Genomic DNA, 25,907 nt, shown 5'->3' with positions numbered 1-25,907 from the left:
TGTCTGGTTTTCTAGTTATTTAAGGCAGAAGGTAAATCCTCTCATTCTTAATCCATCCTGTTTGAAAGTAGAAGTCCTTCCTTGCTTCTTGCATTATCACTTTTCCCCTTCTGGTTTCAATTTCTTCCAATTAACTTCTCGTTTCAATTACCTTTCAATTGTAGTAGGTTTACTGTGTATCTATCTATCTATCTATCTATCTATCTATCTATCTATCTATCTATCTATCTATCTTTCCTCTGATGTTTTGCTTGTGTTTATGCCAGAGTGACATGCTCTGTGTTCAGTTGTCTGATAATATCTTTATTAGGTTACCACTTGAGTGACATTTTAGGTGAGTATACATTCTAGGGCTTCAGTTATTTCATTTCATCACTTGAAATCATTTCATTCCATGGAATTCTGGCATTATAAGCAGACATCTGTTTATATGATGTCTGCTGTCCATCTAACTAGTTTTTTCTTGGTGTAAGTTATTTATTTTGTTCAGTTGCTTGTGATAATTGTTTCCCTAATTTTAATCTTTTGTAGTTTTACTATCACAAATCTAGGTGTGGACTTTGTTATATTTATTTTGTTCAGGACTGAATTATTTTTAAAATATAGATCTAGGAGACTTGTTTTTCTTTTTTCTTTTTTTTTTTTTTTTTGAGACGGAGTCTCGCTCTGTCACCCAGGCTGGAGTGCAGTGGCCGGATCTCAGCTCACTGCAAGCTCTGCCTCCCAGGTTTACGCCATTCTCCTGCCTCAGCCTCCCGAGTAGCTGGGACTGCAGGCGCCCGCCACCTCGCCCGGCTAGTTTTTTGTATTTTTTAGTAGAGATGGGGTTTCACGGGGTTAGCCAGGATGGTCTCGATCTCCTGACCTTGTGATCCGCCCATCTCGGCCTCCCAAAGTGCTGGGATTACAGGCTTGAGCCACCGCACCCGGCCTTGTTTTTCTTTAGTATTGTAGAATCCTTAATCATGTTTAAAAATATGGTGTCCTCTTATTTTATCCTTTCTTTCTTCTAGTGATCCCATTGAATATATGCTGAATTTTCTCATTCTATCTTCCATGTTTCTAAATATTTTTTCTTCATATTTTTCTACTTCCTTTAAAAATCTGTTACATTTTGTGGTTATCATTTCAAATCTATTTTTCAGTTCATCTGAGAAATGTATCTTCAGCTGTTTCTAATATGCTGGTTAAAACTCAGAAATTGAGTTTTAATTTTAGTAACTGTGTTTTTCATTTATAAAAGTTGTGGTTATTTCTTTTCTCAAATTGCCTTTTTTTCATAATTCCTGATTCTTTTATCATGGTTCTATTGCTTTTTTATATCCTTATTCATTTAAAAATACTATATTTATCTTGTGGCCATTTTCACATCCTATGAAATATAGCTTCCTTGTGCATTATTGTTCTTTCAGTTACTTGTTATCTTTAATTATGAGATTACCTTCAGTAGGATTTGTTTGCTATGTTGAGTCTAGTATACCTGGGGTGGTTTGTGTGTTCCTTCAGAATAGATTTTTCGCATAAGTTTCACAGCATGCAGTTTAGTGGGACTTTAAGTTATTAATTTATTCAGTTTAAATTTATTGTTTACTTCACCTGTAACTTCTTGCTGGTCTCTTGTCTCTCTATGAGAAATCAGATAATCGAGCCTATGAGAAGTCTATTTAAAATGCAGTTTCTTTTGGGAAATACTTCAACCAGCTATAGCGCATTCTTTATCTATTTACAGGCCAGTATGTTCCAAACAGTTAAAATTGCCTGAAATCTGAATTTTAGTTCACTGATATGTTAATGATTTTAAAATAATAGGCTTTTCATATTACAGAAGACTAGACAGATAATGGAATTATCTGTTCTTTTTTTCTTTTTTTTTTAATTTGGTGGATGTGGAAACTGAGACCCAACATGATTGGTGTTAGGTCACATGGTGTCAAAGCTGATCTATGTCCTGAAGTTGAGGGTTCAGGTTATCACTGGTTTCAGTCTTTATTCATTGACAGTCTTAGAATGACACACCAGCATGGTTAACCTCTTCCTGACTCACCCATGTTTGTAGATAATTTGTTTGGTGATAAAATAACTGTAAATGTCACTTGCAAATATTTTCCCAGAATTTTAAAAGGAGAGTCAGCTTTTTTTCCTGGTCTAAATAGAGATAATATAGAAAGTAAAAATCAAGATAATTACTGTTTACTTCAGCATCTTCTGTCTAAAATTTAGGCCATGCTTTTGTTGGGGTTCTAATATTACTCCAAATAACTAATCATGACACTATTAGTCTGAACAATTTTGGAGATGGTTTTTACTTTCAAAAATAATGTAGCTGAAATGCTTACTTTCACTCCTTCTAACCTGCCAAATTGCTGCCCTTCTTCCACTACTAGGTGAAAATGTTACGTTTTCTGTAGTGTCTTCTCCAACCCTGCAGGCAGAGTCCATACAATGTTCCTTTCATTGTATTATAAAATTAAAGATACTGTTGTCCCTAGCAAAGTGAATGGAGTGAATTCAGACACCCTAAAGTGTTTGTGGAATAACAAGTGGATGATTATAAGATGAAAGAGCCAAAAGTTTTTGTGTGAAAACATGTTGGGAAAATTTTGTTACCATATTATTTTTTGTATGTTACAAAATCAAAAAAGGAAAAACGATTATAGCAAAGATGCCGAATTTTTAACTTTAATATAACCCATAATTACAACCTATTATCAAAAACTAAAGTGAAAAATGTAAAAAATGACAATATTAATGCCTGAATACAGGAAATAGGCACATATGCTGAAAGCTTGACATTTGCAGATTAGCAGATAAAACATGTTAAGTGTTTAAAAAGTTAAATAAAAATACAATGTAAACTAGGTTATGGATATGTTAAAGCATGTAGAATACGGATTATTGTTAGTTTATGTATATCTTAGTCCATTTGTAATTGACCTTGTGTTATTTATACTCTCCGGGTTTTGATCATCACAAAAGGAAAGATTTCAAATATTTGTTCTCCAAGTTGTGATTCTACTCTATGAACTACTATCCATTAAAACAAATCCTATAGGCTTTCAGGTGGAGAAAAAGAAAATAAAAGTGCTTTATACTAGACTGTATCTAAGTGCTTTGCAAATTTAAATCCAGGTTTGCTTTTGGATCTCAGCCACAATGCTAGACAGAATCTTGGTGTACTTAAAAACAAGCTTGAAAACACACACACACGCACACACACACACACCCCTCAACAAAATACTAGCCACCAGCACCTTACAGCGTATAAAAATAAATGTGTACCGTGACCATGTGAGATTTATCCCAGGAATGCAAATTTGGTAAAACCCATGAATATCAATCAATGTAATACACCATATTCATAGAATAAAAGAGAAAAACCCACATGATTATCTCAATAAATGCAGTAAAAGCATTTGCCAAAATCTGACACCCTTTTTTGGTTAAAAAAAGAGAAAAACAAGGCAACATACTAGGAATGGAAAGGTCTATAATCTCATAAAGGGCACCTACAAAAAACCCACAGCTAGTTATATGCTCAATGGTAAAAGACTGAAAACCTTCCCCCTTAGATGAGGAACAAGACAAGGATATCCGCTTTCACTGCTTCTGCTAAACATTGTGCTAGTAGTTCTAGTTAGGGATATATTGGCAAGAAAAGGAAATAAAAGGTGCACAGATTAGAAAGAAGTAAAATTATTTTTATTCCAGATGACATGATAGAAAACACATAGGAAGCCATTTCTTACATATAGAAAACCGTTAAAAAATTCATGGAAAGCTATTAGAGTTAATAAATGAAGGTAGTAAATTGCAGAATATAAGACCAATTTACAAAAGCACTTGTAATTCAGTACACTAGCAATAAACAACCCACAAATAAAATTAAGAAAACAAAACCATTTACAATAGCATCAAAAAAAAAAAAAAAAACCTAGGATACATAGGAATAAATCAAGATTTGTATACTGAAAGGTACAAAACATTGTCGAAAGACATTAAATGTCTTTTATTTAAAGAATAAATAGAAACACATTCTGTATTTGTGAATGAAAAGACTTTATATTGTTAAGATGGTAAAAGATGCCAAATTGATCTATAAATTTGATGCAGTATTTATTAAAATGTCAATTGCCTTTTTTTTAAATAACAGAAATGGGAGAGCCTATCCAAAACTTCACAAGACACAGTAAACATCCTGAATAGTCAAAATGATCTTGAAAAAAATAGAGCAAAGTTGTAGGACTCACATTTACTGATTTCAAACCTGTTAAAAAGTGAGATTAATCAAGCCAGTGTGGTACTGGCAGAAATAATAGACATATATAGTTCAATGGAATGGAACTGAGAGTACAGAAATAAACCCTAACATATATAGTCAGTTGGTCAGTTGATTTTCAGTCAGAGTGCCAAGATCATTCAATGGGGAAAGAAAAGTCTTTTTTAAAATGGTGCCATGACAACTGGATGTCCACATGCTAAAGAATGAATTTGAATGACTGTCTTACACTATATATAAAAATTAATCCAGAATGGAAGAAAATAGGTGTATATTTTCTCTACCTTCAATTAGGCAACAGTTACTTAGGTATGACACCAAAAACAAAAGCAATCAAAGAAAAGAATGTATCCATTGAAATTTATCAACATCAAAAACCTGTTTTTGCACATCAAAGAGCACTACCAAGAAAGCAAAAAGACAGTTTGCAGAATGGGAGACAATATTTGCAAATCATGTATTTGATAAGGGTCTATTTTATAAAGCATATAAAAGACCATAACAGTAATAAAAAGGGAAATAATCTAATTGAACAATGTGCAACAGTTTTGAGTAGACATTTCTGCAAAGATGATATGCAGATGGCCAATAAGTACATAAAATAATGCTTGACTGCATTTGGGGATGCAAGTCAATACCACAGTGAGATACCACTTCATACCCTTGCACTAGTATGGCTATAACAATAAATTAAAAATCACAGAAATTAACAGGTATTAGCAAGGATGTGGAGCTACTAGAACCATCATATGTTGCTGGTGCTAATGTAAAATGGTATAGCCACTTTGGAAAACAGCCTGGCAGTCCCTTAAAATTTAAACATGCAATTATCATATGACCCAGCAATTCCATTCTTATTATATACCCAAGAGAAATGAAAACATATATTTATATCAAAACTTGTACATGAATATTTATAGCAGCATTACTCATCATAGCCAAAGTGGAAACCACAGAAATGTACAACGACTGATGAATGGATGAACAAAATGAGGTATAGTTATACAATGGAATATTACTTACCCGTGAAAAGAAATGAAGTACTGTTATATGCTACGGTGTGCATGAATATTGAAAACATTATGCCTAGTATGAGCCAGACACAAAGGCCACATATCATATGATTTCATTTGTATACAATGTTTAGCAAAAGCAAGTGCATAGAGACAGAAGGTATATTAATTATTTCCAGGGGATGAGGAAAAGGGGGAGTGGGGAGTGGGGTTTCTTTTTGAGGATGATGAAAGCATTTGGCATTAGATAGTGGTTATTGTTGCACATTCTTTTGAATATACTAAAGACCACTGAAATGTAGACTTTCAATAGTGAATTGTATGTATCAAAAAATTCAAAAAATGAATAACCTAGGAAAATTAGCTCAGACCAATTTGACTCAAATTCTCTACTATTGTATTAAAAGTATTAATGTTGAGGTGAAAAAGTTGTCAACTTAGCATGTTTTACAGAGGTCCACTCTATTTCAAGTGTAATGGTAATTTACAGCTTTGCAGATCCATTCTTGCCAATTGAAGATGATAAAAATTAAGAGGTCAGTACCATGATTATGATATGGAAACACAGTCCATGGACACTGGAGCCAGTTAAAATAGTGTAAGATTATAAATTTAAACAGGCACATGTAAAAATTGATTCTTAAAAGATAGATATAAACATTAAAAATTGTGTAGTGAAAATCTGGACCTAAAGTCTGAGATAAAATTCACAAAGAGTGAACCAGGTGGAGGAGGTTTTTCAAACAGAAGAAGAAATCAAGCAAAGTTAGTTTTCACTTGTTATCCTAACCATTATGTAAATATAGGTTAAAATGTTTAGAAAAATCTTAAGGATAATCACTGAGTTGAAAATAAGAAAAAAACCCTTCAAAAGAAAAATCAGACAAAGCAGCAGACAAATATTGCCATCTATAAAGCAAATAGCAAATATCAAAGAAACATCAAAACAGAAAACAGAGTATGAAGACAAAATAAAACCAAATATAAACTTTATAACTATAAATATGAATGCCTTAAAAATACAAAGGCACAAATTGAATCAGGCAAATGAAAAGAAACAAAACAAAAAAGAAAACAGTGCTTGAGACATTAAAATCAGAGCAAGACCAAAATAATTAGGTGGAATAAAGAGAAGGTCTTTATACTGCAAAAGACCTTTATATTAATATCTTAATATAAATACCTTGATGTAATTATTTATAATTTAGGATATCTTAATATAAAGAGAACATCTTTATATTGCTGATTCACAATGATGATAACAGTAACAATCGTTATGTGCCAAATAACGTATCATCAAAATATGTAAAGTAAAATCATTAAAATACAAGAAAGAAATAATGGAAATGTCAGAGACTTTAACCTTTCTACTCTATGAGGTCAAGTAAGCATATAGAAGATCTCAGGAATGTAACTGATGAGGTTAATTTAACAGATACACATGAAACATTGTGGCTAATGAAAGCAAATATACCTCTTCCTATGCCAATTGAGTAGTCACGAAAATTGATAATTCAATAAGTTCCCCGAAGAATAATCATTTTATTACAATAGAGTTAAAATGAAGATTAGTAACAAAGATTTAACTCCCTCAAAATCACAACTTAATCATTTGAAATTAGCTTTACTTTAATTTTTAGTTCTTTAGTTAATTCTTTAGTTCACTTGATAAAAATATTCCAAGAATTATTTTCTTAAAATATCCAATTAAGAGAGAAGCTTCTGGCCGAGCACGGTGGCTCATGCCTGCAATCGCAGCACTTTGGGAGGCTGAGGTGGGCAGATAACCTGAGGTCTGGAGTGAGGTCCAGAGTTCAGGACCAGCCTGACCAACATGGAGAATCCGCATCTGTACTAAAAATACAAAAATTAGCCGGGCGTGGTGGCGGGCACCACCAGCTTGGGAGGCTTAGGCAGGAGAATCGCTTGAACCCAGGAGGCGGAGATTGCAGTGATTGGGGATCGCCCCACTGTACTCCAGCCTAGTGACAGAGTAAGACTCCATCTCAAAAAAAAAAAAAGAAAGAAAGAAAAAGAGAGGCTTCTACCTAAGACTAACAGGAAAATTAGGAAGCATAGATCTATAATTTTAGTGTAGATATGATAATAGCATTATTCTTAACAATAACATCACCAACTTCACCCACTTACTGACCACTGATTAGGATAAATAGTAGCACCTGCTTTATAGGAGAACGTGAAGATTTTATGTGATAAATTTCTAAAATGCTTACAGAAATACATATCATAAAGTAAGCCCTCAATAAAAGTCAGTTTTGAACTACAGGTAGAAAGTGTATTTTTAGAACTATGTTTAAAGCAAATAACCTCACCTAGTAGTGAGTGATTTAAATAAACAAATACTTCTGTTTTCCTCATGCAACAAGAGCCCCAGAAGTAAGCAGTCTAGGACTGGAATTGCAGCACAACAATACTGTCAGGCACTAAGACTTCTCATAACTTCCTGTTTTCCTATCCTTCTTTTCTATCTATCAGCCTCATGACTACAAGATTGCTGGTACAGGCCAGGTGCGGTGGCTCACACCTGTAATCCTAGCACTTTGGGAGGCCGAGGCAGGCGGATGACCTGAGGTCAAGAGTTCGAGACCATCCTGGCCTATGTGGCGAAAGCCTGTCTCTACTAAGAATACAAAAATTAGCCAGGTGTGGTGGCGTGTGCCTGTAATCCCAGCTACTCAGGGGGCTGAGGCAGGAGAATTGCTTGAACCTCGGAGGCAGAGGTTGCAGTGAGCCGAGCTCTTGCCATTGCACTTGAGCGTGGGTGACAGAGGGAGACTCCCGCCAAAAAAAAAAAAAAAAAAAATTGCTGGTACACATCCAGGCATTGCATCTGCATTCCAGGAGGAAAGAAGGGAGATCAAAAGCTTTATGTTTTTGGAACCGTGCCTTTTGATTTGCGACGAGAGCTCTCCCCACTGAATTCTCACTGATCAGAAATATGTTGTACAGCTAATGCTAATTGCAAAGGAGGCTGGGAGATGAAGGATTCTTAGTTGAACACAGTGCTATGCCTAACAAAATGCTGACAAAGGAGGAGAAGCAATAGACATTGCACAGGTCACCAGCAGTGTCTTTCATAGGAGGTATAAATAATTTTAATGTACACTAATAAATTAAAATATTGTAAGAAATGGAATAGCTGTCAAAGAAACATATTTATATGTAAATATATGCATATGTATTTCCTTGATTCAAAATGACGGAAGATTTGCTTTTTAATTCTTTGAGAATATATTTCTATTGTTTTTTAAAAGGTTCCAGAGGATGCAAAAAGATAAGAAATATCTCTTTGTATTTCAAAAATGGCAAAACCTTGCTACCTTACAAAACTTGCTCAAAGAAAAATAAAACACAGGCCAAACTTATTTATTCATAGAGATAAAAATGCTAAATAAATAAAAGTAAATACATCTCAGCATGAAAATTAACAATAACAAGCTGTGATTAAGGATTTATTTCTGGAATTAAGGAATGGTTAAATAATTGGATATCTATTTATATAATTCATCTCATCAGCAGATAAAATGTGAAAAATGATTTTTTTCCACAAAAATTCCTAGTGACTCCTAATTAAAGATTCTTCTCTAATATTATAAAGCATGTCCAAAACCAGCAATGGCCACCTTTTTAGTCAGTGACATTTCTATTAAAGTCAAGAACAAGACAATAAGGCCCACACTATCACCATTGTTCTTTTATCCTTAAAATAAGTGAGTTTGAGGACAGAGGCAAAAATCATCAGTTGTCAATGATATGCTTAGGTATCTGAAAATTTCCATAGACTATGGAATAAGCCTACGATAGCATATTAGCTAGTCATGCAGAAATATATAAACTTTAATAAGAAATCAGTAGTTTGAAAGCACGATAAACACAAAATCCCAATTCATTAGCAAATATAACCTAGGCATTAACCTGACAAATACAAATAGATGTAGAATCTGTTCAGGAAACATTTTAAACTTCCCAGAATAATGTAACGGAAGACTTGAACAGACATGGAAGCCATCTATGTTGTTCATAGGCAAGACCTAACATTAGAAAAATAATACTTTTTCCTAATTAGCCTATAAATCTAATGTGTTTTAATTAAATTCTATTGGGATTTCTTTTAAAAACTTGACAGACTATTCTTGAACTCATAGGAAGAACAAACAGATAAGAATAGTAAAGATAATTTTGATTAAAAAGGGTACTAAGGCACTCTTTGGCCTCCTAGAAATTAAACATGTGAGGGTTCTAATAATTAAAATAATAAGATAACAATACAGGAACAGACATATTTTCAATAGAAAGAGAAGTCCATAAGGAAACCTAATTATGATGAAAAGTTTATCTTAGGATAGAAATTGATTTTGTGTTTTATCACTGAAGAAAGGATACTTCTTTAAAATGGTATTGGAAAAAAAAACATAAGGAAAATATAATATTCCAACCCTATTTCAGATCTTATCCCAAAAGAAAATTCAGATGTATTAAAATCTTAATGTAAGAAATGAAACTACAAAATGACGAAAAGCAAGTATAAAGAAGCTTTTACATGAATTTGGGATGGAAGATTAGTTTACTTTTGTCCTGCAGGTACTAACCCAGTAGGTTTCAAATACATGTGTTACTCCTTATATTTGCAAATATGTGGGCAAGACAGGAAACGGGGCGGGGGGCAGATACTATCACAGTGATGGGCGGTGTTGTTACTGGTATTTAGTTAGTGGGTGCCGCTGGGGATGCAAAAATCCTTCATGGCATGGGACATTCCCACATAGTAGGGAGCTGTCCAGCCCCAGATGCCAAAAGCAACCACACTGAGAATCACATGTTGTGGAACATTAAGAGCTATTTTGAAAGGTCATTATTAATCATGAAGTGGTCCAATCACTAATATTTCCTGTCTGAGGTTTTCTCCCTCTTCTTTTTTAATGGCAAAATGCCTATACATGACTAAGACATCTGAATAATGGCTTTTCTGTCCTCTTCTACATACCAGCTTTCACAATTTGTCAAATGTAGGCAACTAGCTTTTAAAAATATAATGAAGAACCTATTGGTGGTGGTGTAAATTGGAGGCATTTGTAAAGAGAGAAGATCTCTGGACAAGCTTGCATTCGCTATGCCTCATTTCCTCTTCTTTATTGTGTGGATAAGGGGAAATGGTGTTTATTGGGAGAGGACCGAAGAAGTTATATTATTTCCAGTTTACACGATTACTGTAAAAGCTTATCTCAGACAGTCTTATCTTAGGACATTCCACGAGTCTCACTCTAGGGGATGTCATATGCCAATATTTCTTGGTGTTCTTCTGATTGAAATGCCTTTTAAAAAACTTGTTTGAATACCTCAAAATAGGCATGGCTGTTAAAAAGAGAGAGTTGAGTTCTGATAGCTAACATATAAAAGTTTAGTGTATGATAAAAATATTGTATCAGAATTTTCAAAGGGAAAGGGACACTTTGGCTGCAACAAAGAAGGCCACTTCTCAGAAGCGGTTCTCCCTCTTTTTCAGAGCTCTCTGTTAACTCAGCAATGGTAACATTGATTTCATACCTTATTATACAGTTATATAAATAATCGAAAAGAACAGAATGCCTGACTGGCTTAAATGAGTACAGGTTTATTTATTTATTTTTTCTCACATAGCAAGAAGTCTAGAGGAAGACAGTTGAGGGCTGGTGCAGGAGCTCAACAGTCTAAAAACTGGGTTCTTTCTGTTTCCTCTGCCATTCCTAGGACACTGATTTTAATTCACATTCTGGTTACCCCACAGTTGCTGCAGCTCCTGGTGGTGTAACATCATTCCAGGCAGGAAGAAAGTAAATGGTGAGCAACACCCTGGACCTGAGTGTGTTAGTGCCAACTATTGGAGGGTGAGGTCCGTTTCTTTCTGGAAGCAAGGAGAAGAGGGAGAAGGAAAAGAAGGAAGAAGGGAGAAAGAAGAATGATGAGAAGCCAACCAGCCAGGAAAGCTAGAGGTGGTAAGATCACTGTACTTCTTAAACTTTGACGTGCATGCAGATCACTCAGGGTTTTGTTAAAATGAAGATTGTGATTCAGTAGGTCTGGAGTATCTGCATGTCTAAGGAGGTCCTCCATGATGCTAATGCTGCTGGTCTGTGGTTTGTGCTTTGAGCCTGATAAAGTCTCTTGAGAGTGGAGTTACTTTAATATAAAACAATTCTAGTTTCTTTTTTAAAGTCTCAATTCAATTTTTAATATGTTCAGTGGTGAAATTGGGATATTCTACTTTATTTCAAGTTCTTCCTCCCAGTACTTGAGTGACCTTGTTGTTGGGCCTGCAGCTGGCTGTCTCATTCTTATGGGGCTTTTGTGCAGGATACTCTTCCATCCTCTGCATCATGGGAAATCTCTGATTTGCAGTTCGTTCAACTTGGCTTCTTTATTTCCCCACACATTCACTTTTCTGCATAAAATCATCTTTTGATCTTGTGGCCACTGAGGTTGGCCATCTTTTGTCTGGGCATTTAGGTGAAACTGAGAGTGTATTTTGTTAGCATTGTTAGCCTCCAGGTTCTTTCTGCTGCATTTCTGCCTTCCAGGAGGATCTACTTAGGGAAGACCTAAGACATCCCCAGCCTTGCTCTGTTTCTTGAGTGGATCTCATTGGGTCCATAGGAGAAACCTCACACATTCTTTGCCCAGACACATTCTGTAACACTAGGCTATTTCCAATGGAGGAATGTCTCTTTTGTCCACGATCAGGGTAGATAACATGTTATTCATTCTCACACTAGATTTCTCAGGCCTGCGTCAGACCCTTGCCCACTGTACAGCCCAGTCTCCAAATGGCCCTACTAATTTTTCTTTTTTTTCTGGCTAAAGATAAGGAGTAAACACACTTAACCCTCTCCCTTTGGAGCAGGTACATGCATAGCTCTCTTCGAGAAAACTGTCTCAGTTCAAATGTAACCACATTCTTGAATGTTTTAGACTTCTGTATCTTGGTTTCCAACCATAGCTTTGCAAGTTCTGCCTAGAGGATCTGCTAATGGATTTTGGAATGCCCCAGTGGTTGTCACATTGTAAATATGCAGTTGTGCAAGCAGTGCATTGCAGAACTCTAGGGGTGCCGTTCACCTCCAAGTCACTGCAGATTTGTACAGTGATGATTTTTTCTTAATTGCACTTTATGCAGTTAAGAAAAAGGAAAGGTTACCTTTTTCATAATGCACAAAATCCCCTTTTAATCTACTGGCAGCTAATTTTGGTAATAGCTGTGTCAGGGTCATCAGAGAAACTGAGAAGTCCCTCATTATTAGGAATGTTTTAAATTACTTTATAAAATGTTATGAGGACTTGTATATATTTGATTCCATATATTATCCCTTGAATACCCAGTGCAATTTTATCTTGTTAATTTTTAAATCATTCATTTGCTTCTTTGGGAGTTTTTAAATTTAATTTTTGAAAAGTAAATATGAAACAGAGGGATTCAAATTTTGGTTGTTCTTTGCATTCAGATATTCTGCAATCAGTAAGTTGAGTTCCTTTAGTTGCTTTATGTTTCTTATCAATATTTCAAAGCACTTGTTTCCACAAATTTTAATTTTCATACAATTTCTTATTCTTGCATATAACTTCAAAAACTTTGCTTTTTGGCTTTGTTTTTTTTGGCTCTTACATCAATTACAAATTTTTAAAATTCATTACCTTATTTTAAAGGTTGATGCCTGCCTATCCAACTCCATTCCCATCTGGCCTAGAACATTTAAATTGGCTGTTAGATTTTTTTTTATTTTGCTATTGTATTTATTTATTTATTTTTAAATTTACTTTAAGTTCTGGGATACATGTTCAGAACATGCAGGTTTGTTATGTGTGCCATGGTGGTTTGCGGCACCTATCAACCTATCATCTAGGTTTTAAGCCCCGCATGCATTAGCTATTTATCTTCACGTTCTCCTTCCCCTCTCCCCCCACCCCCTAACTGGCCCCAGTGTGTGTTGTTCCCCTCCCTGTGTCCATGTGTTCTCATTGTTCAACTCTCACTTATGAGTGAGAACATGTGGTGTTTGGTTTTCTGTTTTCTGTGTTAGTTTGTGGAGAATGATGGCTTCCAGCTTCATCCATGTCCCTGCAAAGGGCATGATCTCATTTCTTTCTATGGCTGCATAGTAGTCCACGGTGTTTATGTACCATTTTCTTTATTTGGTCTATCGTTGATGGGCATTTGGGTTGGTTCTATGTCTTTGCTATTGTAAACAGTGCTGCAATAAACATACGTGTGCATGTGTCTTTATAGTAGAATGATTTATATTCCTTTGGGTATATACCCAGTAATGGGACTGCTGGATCAAATGGTATTTCTGGCTCTAGATCCTTGAGGAATCGCCACACTGTCTTCCACAATGGTTGAACTAATTTACATTCCCACCAACAGTGTAAAAGCATTCCTATTTCTCTACAGTGTCGCCACCATCTATTGTTTCATGACTTTTTCATAATCACCATGCTGACTGGTGTGAGATGGTATCTCATGGTGGTTTTGATTTGCATTTCTCTAATGATCGGTGGTGTTGAACTTTTTTTCATATGTTTGTTGGCCACATAAATGTCTTCTTTTGGGAAGTGTCTGTGCATATCCTTTGCCCACTTTTTGATGGGGTTGTTTGTTTAAGTTCCCTGTAGATTCTGGATGTTAGACCTTTGTCAGATGGGTAAGTTGCAAAATTTTTCTCCCATTCTGTAGGTTGTCTGTTAATTCTGATGATAGATTCTTTTGCTGTGCAGAAGCTTTTTAGTTTAATTAGATCGCGTTTGTCAATTTTGACTTTTGTTGTGATTGCTTTTGCTGTTTTTTTCATGAAATTTTTGCCTATGCCTATTTCCTGAATGGTATTGCCTAGGATTTTTATGGTTTTTGAGTTTTACATTTAAATCTTTAATCCATCTTGAGTTAATTTTTGTATAAGGTGTAAGGAAGGGGTCCAGTTTCAGTTTTCTGCATATGAGTAGCCAGTTTTCCCAGCACCTTATTAAGTAGGAAATCCTTTTCCCATTCCTTGTTTTTGTCAGGTTTGTCAAAGATCAGATGGCTGTAGATGTGTGGTGTTATTTCCAAAGTTTCTCTTCTGTTCCATTGATCCATATGTCTGTTTTGGTACTAGTACCATGCTGTTTTGGTTACTGTAGTCTTGTAGTATAGTTTTAAGTTAGGTAGCATGATGCCTCCAGCTTTGTTCTTTTTGCTTAGGATTGTCTTGGCTATATGGGCTGTTTTTTTGTTTCATATGAAATTTAAAGTAGTTTTTTCTAATTCTGTGAAGAATGTCAATGGTAGTTTGATGGGAATAGCATTGAATCTATAAATTACTTTGGACAGGATAGCCATTTTCATGATATGGATTATTCCTATTCATGAGGACAAAATGTTTTTCCATTTGTTTATGTCCTCTCTTATTTATTGAGCAGCGGTTTATAGTTCTCCTTGAAGAGGTCCTTCACATCCCATGTTAGCTGTATTCCTAGGTATTTTATTCTCTTTGTATCAATTGTGAATGGGAATTCATTCATGATTTGGCTCTCTGCTCTCTCAACATGCTTTGACTAGTGAGAGGCATCATGCTACCTAACTTAAAACTATACTACAGGGCTACAGTAATGAAAACAGTATGGTGCTGGTGCCAAAACAGACATATAGATCAATGGAACAGAAGAGAAACTTCAGAAATAACACCACACATCTACAACCATCTGATCTTTGACAAACCTGACACAAACAAGGAATGGGAAAAGGATTTCCTACTTAATAATGGTGCTGGGAAAACTGGCTATCCATATGCAGAAAACTGAAACTGGACCCCTTCCTTACACCTTATACAAAAATTAACTCTACATCACTTATTGGTGTATAGGAATGCTTGTGATTTTTGCACATTGATTTTGTATCCTGAGAGTTTGCTGAAGTTGCTTATCAGCTTGAGGAGTTTTTGGGCTAAGATGATGGGGTTTTCTAAATATAGAAACATGTCATCTTCAAACAGAGACAATTTGAGTGCTGCTTTTCCTATTTGAATACCCTTTATTTCTTTCTCTTGCCTGATTGCCCTGGCCAGAACTTCCAATACTATGTTGAATAGGAGTGGTGAGAGAGGGCATCCTTGTCTTGTACTGGTTGTCAAAAGGAATGCTTTCCAGCTTTTGCTCATTCAGTATGATATTGGTTGTGGGGTTGTCATAAATAGCTTCTATTATTTTGTGATATGTTCCATCAATACCTAGTTTATTGAGAGTTTTTAACATAAAGGAATGTCAAATTTTATTGAAAGCCTTTTCTGCATCTGTTGAGATAATCATGTGGTTTTTAACATTGGTTCTGTTTATGTGATGGGTTATGTTTATAGATTTGCGTATGTTGAACCAGTCTTGTATCCCAGGGATGAAGCCAACTTGATCGTGGTGGATAAGCTTTTTGATGTGCTGCTGGATTCAGTTTGCCAGTATTTTGTTGAGGATTTTTGCATTGATGCTCATCAGGGATATTGGCCTGAAGTTTTCTTTTTTGGTTGTGTCTCTACCAGGTTTTGGTATCAAGATGATGCTGGCCTCATAAAATGAGGCTTTTTTGCCCTCTCTTCACCTTTTGCCATCACAGGGTGGAAAACTCCCTGGAATCATGCTAATGCTGCCATTTTCGGTACATGGGACCCTGAAGGAGCATATAGCTCTATTGCACGTGCACATGTTTCTCCTATCATAAATATTCATTCACCTCCTATAGCTCATCAAATATGTATATTTAGCCACCCCATTCAGCATAAATTCTTGTCCCCCTTTCTCCTCCCTCAAAATGTCTTTTCTGGCTTCTGGCCGGATGCTGTGCTTCCCAGCCCATCAGACAGCCTGGCCACCCTGCAGGGTGCACCCCTTTATGGGAAATACAGCTCTCCTTTCCAAATTAATATTGTATATGTGTTATATATATAAAATAATCTCCTTTCCAAATTAAATATACATATATATATCTCCAGTCTTCATCCTTTTGAATGAAATATGGAATGAGATTTGTCTATAGATTTATCTATATGCATACAGATTTATAATTGTATAAATTAGGCAAATAACATTTTATGATAGCCTTTTTATAAGAGTTTATTTTTTCTTGAAATTTTCTGTAATAGACTTTTTTCCAGTCGTTTGGGGGGGTCTATGTCTATATTAGAACCTACAGGGAGATTTAAATTATTTAAATTATCCCAATTAAGGGGGATATTTTTGAGTCTCTTGATCTGATGATTTAATCTTGTCATTGCCCTTCATAACACTTGCAAAGCTTAGCAAGATCATGAAGAGAAATTGCATTTTATTCTAGAACCTGTGATAGAAATCTCTGGAGTTTATCTTTGTAATTTCTCATTTTTTCCCCTGTAAGAATCACCAATGCTCATTCCACTATCTATGAATAATTTTAGTTGACAATCAAAATATATTAACCCCCAGTGACCTGAGAGCAATGAAATCCACCATTTCCTATTCTGAAGACTGTTCGGCAAACACAGATTTAAATCTCTTTACACTTCAAAATTTTTTACCAACGAAAAGCTCAATGAAATTGCCTACAAATAATTTCTGGATAGTTTAACCTATGCTTTCTGAATTATACTGCATTTTATCCTGCTGATAGAAAGTATAGTAAATTTTCATTGTTTAAGACCTGATTTTAGAGCCGCTCATGAAGACAATTCTGTTCAGATTCGGTAATAAAAGTCAAACTTCCCTCCACTTTTGGCCAGAAGAGGGAAGCAGTTGACTGCATCTGAAGCATCTGTTCACGGATTCCAGCAAACTTTTGTACTTCAAATTAATTACCACTCAATAATGTAATAGTTAAAATAATGCACAGCTCTCAAATGTCACTTTGTGAAATTAAAGGAAATGTATCAGGTATGTATTTTCTTTTCATTCGTTTATGTCTTGAAATTACTTAGCTTCTTAGACTCTGTGTTTGTGAAATTTAACGAACACTGCTAACTGATAGTCAATCTCTGCTTTAAGTCAGAGCTTTACGATTGGATTGGAAAATCAATAACCAAACAACCAGAAGACCTGCCTTATTGGTCTCAACTTTTGCCTCTGAAATGAGAAAGTTATTTCCTAATTGTTCCACAGAGTTAAATACAAGCTCCTGGCAACATGGGATAATATATGTTTACCTCTACAATTGCTTATATTAATATTAGACTATTATTTTAATTTTTTCTTACTCAGGATATGATCACTCCCTTAAATAGCTCTTTTATTGTCTTGTTCTTGCCTTATCTCTGTTATTTTTGGTAATGTACCAGATGAACTTCAGGCTCATCTGAAATGTTTCCCTGAATTAGTTTGTGCTCCAAAGGCCATGTGGAGTAGAGCACTGAGGAAGAGTTTTCTGGATAATTCAATTAATAAAATACAAATGAAGCCCCTATCATGGAGTAAACATGAGAATTTAAATATTTCTGTGTTGATAATTGTACACATTTCCTTTTTCATTTTGAGTTGATGCTAGCTCTGTTTATATAACCAGACACTTTATGATCAATGAATGCTAAGAACTCAGTCCACTTGCCATCATGGTACGTTGTATTCATCTAGGCCTCACAGAAATAGGGTTACTAGATGATCCATAGTGAATTTGTCATTCACTGTTCTGTTACAGACCTTGTTTTAGTAACGTGATGCGGATATTCATTTTCTTCACTGTATTTTTTTATTCCTGAATATATTTAGTATTTAAATTTTTTCTTCATTTCACCCTGATTAAATTCTCATATTAGGAGCACTTTAGTAAAGGGCCTAAAATAAGAACATATACCCAAAGAAGTCTCAAAATAGCATTAGCGGCTGGGCATGGTGGCTCATGCCTGTAATGCCAGCACGTTGCAAGGCTGAGACAGGTGAATCACCTGAGGTCAGGAGTTTGACACCAGCATGGGCAACATGGTGAAACCCCATCTCTTCTAAAAATACAAAAATTAACTGGTGTGGTGGCAGGTGCCTGTAATCCCAGCTACTTGGGAGGCTGGGGTAGGAGAATCACCTGAACCTGAGAGGCAGAAGTTGCAGCGAACCGAGATCATGCCACTGCACTCCAGCCTGGGTGATTTTTTTATTGTTTTAGAAGGTAAATTCTCATTTTCACACTGATTTATTTTTATAAAACAACTCTTTTTAAGGAACAAATATTCATTTCTAGTTGGAGCAGTATTTCTGAAACTTTAGCAGGTATCAGAATCATCTGGAGAGCTTGTGAAAACATTGATTAAAAAACCCAATCACAGAGCTTCTGGTTTGTTAGGTCTGGGGTGGGGCCCAAGCATTTACATTTGTAACAGGTTCCCAGGCAATGTTGATGTTGGTCTGGAGAACACACATTGAGAACCATTGGATTAGAAAAAATAATGTGTAATGAATGATTTGTACAGTCACAGCTACCTAAAAGTGAAAGCTTAGCTGTTACTATTACCTAAGGTACTGAGTTTAGAATTGTTAATGAACAGTAAACATTCCTTGAACGCCTACTATGAACTAGACACTGTGGTAGGTTTGAAGAGCTTATACCCTGGGTGAGGAGAAATGTGGGGTCACATGGGGACAAATAGGAGAAAAATCACCTACTCTTGGGGTTTATGGAGAACTTCTTGTAGGAGATGACTCCTGAGTTAAGTTTTGACATGAGCAAATGTTACCTAGGTCAGTAGAAGCTGAACAATTCTTACAGACAGAGAGAATAACCCAAGAAACTAAGAAAAGGTTGAAACAGCAGTTTTTATTACAAAGATGAAAGCTTGAGTTATAGAAAATAGGCAGTGATGTAGTTTCGCTTTCAAGAAAGTAAATTTGAGGATAGAAGATAATAATATAGTTTTGTTTTTAGCAAATATTTGTGTGTTACCCAGTGTATGGAAGTGGTTTTATTGTGTGTGTTGTTTGTTTGTTGTTAAAAAGTGGCTTGGTTTGCATTTTGTTGGGATTTTCAACATTTTCTCATGGTAATTGATTAGAAAAAGGCAAAAATGGGGGGAAAATTTGTCAAGACTATTCATTTTAGTGATTTTAAATAATCTGTACTCTTAATGAATCTCAACTATGCTTAATATATTGTCATTTCTAAATTTTGAATTGATGTTATTTGGTGAGAATTATTTTACTTCAGCTAATGTGAAACTGCATATGTAGCTTAAAACAGAAATGGCACTTTAAAATAAAATTTCAATATCAAGTAATGCCAAATCATATTAATCAACTTGAGTATGTTAGGAACTAATTCTTTTTTGTGGAATTTTGATCTGCTTCATGGGCAATAGAGGAACTGCACATCACAGTTACCCCCCTCCCAAAAATATAATGCTCACTTCAAAAGAAAAACTGCCTTCTTCCTCAGATAGGAAAAAAAGATGGATAAATTAACAGGAACTAAAAGCAGAGGCACAACTACTATATAAACAAATAATACAAAAATGCATGAAACTGAAAAATGATCATGGCACCTAACGTTAGCATTAGTCTCTTTTCTATGTATCAGGCTGACATATTAGAAAATAAAAAATTTTATATATATATGATTTTCATATATATATATGAAGCACATATCTTGAATAACAAAGGCATCTCAATTTTGAAGTAAGGAATTTTTTTAGGTAAATCCAAAAAGCAAGAAAATGATTTAGAAATGATAAAATAGGTCTGTATTTCAAATAGAACATAAAGACATAGTGAACAGGAAGAAAATGAAGCGAAAAGAGTTCAGTATGATGAAAGAAAGTCTATTGCTGTAGTAGCTCAACAAGTCAGAATCCTCAGGAAGTGCACAGTCCTTGGTGTGTTAATATGTCTTCAAATGGAGGTGTTTAAATCATTTACTAAGATTTAATAGCTAAATATAGGCACAATAACAGTATATTTTATAACCTTTTTGGATCAAAGAATATTTGCACACTTATTTGTGGGTAGAATATGCTTAACTCTTAGCAATATAATGGTGCCATTTGACATTGCAAGAAGGGTAAATAGTAACACCCCAAAATTATGACAACTATTTTTAAAATGTAATTAATTTAATTAGAGCACCAGAAACAAAGACATTCTGGAAAAGGAGCAGCAGGAGAGAATTTCACTAACATCTTTCACAAATCTCGACTGTAATTTAGCGTTTAAATAATCCTTTTGTCAAAATAGTGAACTGGCTTTCTGCAAAGGACGTCTTTCTGCAAGGGGCGTCTTTGAACTGGTTTTTACTTGTGGAGCTGTTTTGTGTACTGAAGAGTATCCACTTGTCAAGATGCCATTCTGAAACCCAGATGAGTAGCTGAGAAGCTCATTTTGCTTGCCCTCGGGACAGCTAAGCTTTACATTTTTGATGACAATGGAATGCAGTAGTTTATGTCAGCTGTGTGTGTGTGTGTGTGTGTGTGTGTGTGTGTGTGTGCATGCACGCACACGGGTGTTATTCTACAGCTTCTGTTTGCGGTTCACCTTAATTACAAAGTAAGTGTGAAGCAGGGAACACCCTTTGCAACTAACCTTCACTTTTCATCTCAGAATTGTGCACTCTGCAAAAATCTGATCTTCTCTCCATTTTAGTTTTAAAAATAGTTTATATAAAAAATGAGAAGCAACAAAACAGAAATTTTAAAAATGTACACTAAGGTGCTTTGCCTGCTTCAAAGATAGAAATACTGTGTTTCTTATTTCTATTGCATTTTAGAATTTAGAAAAGCAGAAAGAATCCAGAAGGTCTTCTATGGCTGTTTTATTAAACTGTCAGTCTTGAGAAACTGATTCTATGTGTCTGTAAGTTTACTCAGAATTCCAGTGACAACAGCTTTACTTCTATAAAAAAGACATTATTGATGATTAAACTTAAAATACTTTTGAGATTATAATTAGAAATTCAACGTATGTAATTGAATAAAGCAGTAATTTCTTGAGTTATAGTATTAAGTAACATATTTTATAATATCTACGTAGCTAACAAAATATCTGTATCATAAACCTTGCCTATACATAACTCCGGTGGTTTGTTTCTGGGAATACAATCATAATAGGGAGAAAAATCAGTGTGTAATTGTGACAAAATAGCTTCAACCCAACCTTTAGTTGTATAATTTTGCTGAAGTTTCTGCATATGTATAGCAAAGGAATTGAACTATATCTCTAAAATTCAATTTCTAAAAATTCCATAATTAAATAAGTAAACAGATCCACAGGAGGGAAAACGCTGCAAAAATTCAGGAAATGTGATTATCTTTCTCCCTTCCTTCCTTCTTTTCCTTAGTTGTTTAGCTTATGAATCCCGCCTTTAATAAAAGTGAATAAATTATATTGATATAGCACATGAGAAACTTATGTTAAAAGCTTACAAGAAGAGATCGAGAATGGTAAAGATACAGTTCAAAGAAGTGATAAATGTCTGGGATCAGGAAATGATGTTCTGGTAAAGCTATTTGTTATATCAACAATAAGACTGAGATAGGAAGCTTTGAGCTGAAGGATGTGGGTAACGAGTGTCAGGGAGGCCCTGGAAAAAAAGCTCAAGTCAATGGTATTAGCTGAGCAATGGAGATTGAAAATTAAGTTTAAATATTTTGATGCACCCAGATCACAGCCATGCCAATGGGTACTGCATTTCAGGGACTCTTCCTTTGCCGGCAATTCAGTTTTCCTAAAACACCAATCTCACCAGGTAGACTTCCAAGAAGATAATTAATTTTCTGCTCATGCAGCAAAATGTGTAAGGGGAAAAAAGCAAACAGATTCCTGGTCATATAGAAACAAATAAGGCAGATGGGAAAGGCAATGTAGTATGGTAAAAAATTCACAGACCTGACATTGACTCTTACAAGATATTTCACATAGGGCAAGTTTTTTTTTTCTTTTTAATCCTTTTTGTTGTCAATTTCCTCATGCATAAGATGGAGTTTATACCAATCCTCACATAGCAGTGATATGAGGATTAAACGAAGCAAGACTTGTAAAGCGTCTCACATAGTACCTGGAAATAATGGGTGCTCTCCCTTCAGTTTTTCCTTTTTTCCCTTTTCACACTTTTTCTTTTTCTTGCTCCTGATGTTTTCCCCACTCTCTCACCAAGTAAGAAACAGAAGTTTCCAAGTAAAAGATCCTCTTAATATCCAAATGGCCTGTTGGGTGGCTCCTTAAGGTCTTAGAGTCCTAGAGGGGGATGTTTCTTCCTAAAATCCCTCAGAACACAGTTTCTAGTAGCTTGGACTCCTGAGCTGCTCTCCAGGGTGCTGCTGGGCATTTTTAAGATTCTCTCCTCAATGGGGAGTTGCTTTTATCTTCCTAGGGGCTCTAAAGTACTTCCTGGAATTAGAGCTTTTGTAGAGATATTTATTGGCAGTGACAGACAGAGCTCTTTATCTTTTCAAAGAGCAGCTCTACCAAGAAGGAATTGTTTGGCCATGTCTAGGAGTACAGGGGCAAATCTGGACATGATTTTTACTGCTTGAACTGCAAAGCTATTTGGGTTAACACTGAAATTAATTTTTTTTTCTGAGCTATATTGTAGGATTGCATTATATATAAAGTTTACTTTGAAACTTTCCAATGGCACCTCTTGGTTTAATCAAGATTGACATTTTTATTAATCCCAGTAAAGACTCTATCTAGGGTACTGCCTTAAAGTGTGTCTCAAAAATACCTGAGAAGTAGGACTCTATTTGGATTTAGCCATTGTGCCTGTTCAATTGTTCTTGCCTGAGAGTCAGGGGAACACAGGACGTTTTCACACCGTTTTAAAATCAGTTCAGTTTATGAGGGGTGATACTCATCGTGTACTTGTAGGCTAATGGGTATAAAATACAGATTCTACCCTCAAAAAGTGCGACCTTGAGATAGGGTGATGTTTCAGGTCCATCAGTGTGAAATTTAGGAAGTAGAACTGGTATGGTTTGGCTCTGTGATCTCACTGAAATCTCATGTTGAATTGGAATCCCCAGTGTTGGGGAAGGGACCTGGTGGGAGGTGATTGGATCACAGGGACAGGTTCCGCCCTTGCTGTTCCCATGATAGTGAGTGAGTTCTCACCAAATCTGATGGTTTAAAAGTGTGTGACACTTCTCCCTTTGCTCTCTCTCTTTCTCCTGCCACCATGTGAAGGCATGCTTGCTTCTCCTTTCCTTTTTGCCATGATTGTAAGTTTCTTGAGGCCTCCCAGCCATGCTTCCCGTACAGTGTGTGGAACTGTGAGGCAATTAAACCTCTTTTCTTTATAAATTACCCAGTCTCAGGTAGTTCTTTGTAGCAGTGTGAGAATGGATGAATACAGAAAGAACTAAAGGGTTATTATTGACAAGCGAGCACTTTTAATGTTTTGCCTTGTGAAAATGTTTTGTTCAGGTAAAACAAAACAAAAGAAGAAAAAGTTCAAGAGTACAGTTTGGTGCAAAAGTAATTGCAGTTTTTGCCATTGAAAGTAATGAAAATAGAAAATGTCCCTGATAAAGTTTACCAAATAGTAATAAATATGCTTTCCACAACATACTCTCACAATTTTATTGAAACAGTTTCTGGGACTCTGGGTAGTTTTCCAGACTCTGATGATGAGCACAGTAGTTACCACTGGCAGACGTGGGAGGAGCAGGCAGCTTGGCTCCGTCTCTGGGGAACATCGAAAGATTAATACAATGGGCAGTTCAAAATCCAGAGCTGGCTGAAGCCGTCAGGACTCGGCCTAAGTTTGTCACTTCAGAGTGGGCACCACATAACTGACTGACTTCCCAAGAACTGGGGGTGGCAGGTCATGCCACCTGGTTCAGTACTGCTACATCTTACTTGCAGAGCTTGGAACATTCCTTTTGTTCTAGTAGATAAGTGAAGAAGAGCCAACCTCTTAATGAAATACACTTCCCTTGAATGTGTATCTCATAGGCTGTTTGACTGTTATGAAAAATGTCATCTACGAAAATAATGGTATACATGTTGCTAAAAGACATTAGATGTTATTGCCAGAGTCAATATTTCAGAATTAAGGATGGTAATCTAACATTACTGCTTTTAGCTGTCCCTGAAGATCCTAAATTGAATTATTATTTTAAACTTGTAGATTGCAGCGTAATCAGTGGGTAAAAGTATGGGCTCTGGCATTAAACTGCCTGGATTTCCTGCTGGACAAGTTACTTAACCATTTTATGCCTCGGTTTCCCCATCTGTAATATCCCTTTCCTCATACGGTGATTGTGAAGCTTACATGAGTTAATGCATACAATGGTACTAGAAGCATGCCTCAGACATAATTATCATTATCTAAGGGTTTGCTGTTAATACACAAACTTATCCTATCCCCCAGTTCCCGAGAATTTTAACATCAGGGTACCTAACCTACCTTTTCGGATTGTTTGAATGAGAAACTGAACAGTATCTGATATGGGTTACTGTTTCAAATAGTATGTGAAGGAGGTGAACGTATGACAAGGTATATCTTTTAACATTGGTGCTTTATCTAGGAATTACATTGTTATTCCAGAAAAGTGTTTGTTACATTGTATTGGGTATATGACATGCGGTATATTTGAAAACTAATTGTTCACATGAAAGCATTGGCTGGCCTGGCAGTTATCTCATAACCTTGAATTTATCTCATTATTGAAAATGTCATAAAGGGATATCAGATACGTGTGGTGGCTCAGCTCATTGTCAAAGACATCTAATTTTTATCGTGAACTTTATTCTCCAGACTGGTTCTATGGTTAAGATCAACAGCAGCAGTAGCAGCAGCAGCAACAACAACAACAAAACTTCTTGATCATTACAGTAATCTTTTAAGGAAAACTTGAAAGGTTTCTAGGTTTATCTTCAACCTGTCTGGAAAAAAGTCTCAATCTTGCTCTAATTGTCTCTAAGTGCTTATATAACAGAGAATCGGAGTTCAGAGAACAAGATTCTTCAGGTGCCTCACCAAGAAGCCACCTGTCAATCCCACAAAGTGTAATCAGGCAGATGGTCAGCCCAAAAAGACACCCTGACATGACTTGGAGAAGACTGGCCAAAGAAATGTTTAGGTTTCTTGTCCTTCAACATGACATGGTGAAAATGTCAACTTACTAATATGGCTCTATGTCAGTATTTGCTTCCATCTAGTGAGATTCAGCTACAGACTTATCAAACTATTAATATATTCTGGATACTTTTTCTGTGAATATTCCCAATTTTTTTAAAATCACAAGATTAGTTGTATACCAACATATAGCACTTTATTCTTATTATGAAGGCAATTTAAATTTATTACAGAAAATTGAAAAAGAGAAATACAAAAAATAAAGCAAAAATGACTTGTAATCCTACTATTAAGATATATCCACTAACTTTTAGTATATTTTCTTCTAATTTTGTGTGTGTGTATGCACGTGTATGTACATACTTAGGACCAGACTGCACGTGTTAGTTTACCTCTTGCCTTAAAAAAACAAAAACAAAAAAACTAAACATTAAATCCTAAGTATTTCCTCAACTTCAAATATTCTTTAAGATAATATTTCTAATGGTTGCAGGATATTTCATCATGTGGATGTACCATATTTTATTTATTAGATGTTTTAACTTTCTTCAATAACAGAAATAATGTTGCTAGAAATATTCTT

At 35.5% G+C, this 25,907-nt stretch overlaps 1 long non-coding RNA gene across 13 annotated transcripts in view; it reads left to right on the top strand.

Annotated features, from left to right (window-relative positions):
* The window catches only part of LOC105487408 (uncharacterized), a 357,156-nt gene that overhangs the window by 55,205 nt on the left and 276,044 nt on the right, over nucleotides 1-25,907 (top strand). For all 13 annotated transcript variants that reach the window (XR_011624043.1, XR_011624045.1, XR_011624050.1 and 10 more), the window contains one exon: nucleotides 11,075-11,282. This is a non-coding gene — a long non-coding RNA (uncharacterized lncRNA). The remainder of the gene's footprint in view (nucleotides 1-11,074; nucleotides 11,283-25,907) is intronic.

This window comes from Macaca nemestrina, chromosome 5 (genome assembly GCF_043159975.1).
Source record: "Macaca nemestrina isolate mMacNem1 chromosome 5, mMacNem.hap1, whole genome shotgun sequence".
Lineage (NCBI taxonomy): Eukaryota > Metazoa > Chordata > Mammalia > Primates > Cercopithecidae > Macaca > Macaca nemestrina.
Note: the sequence above shows the minus strand (reverse complement) of the source record. Positions and strands in the feature narration are given on the sequence as shown.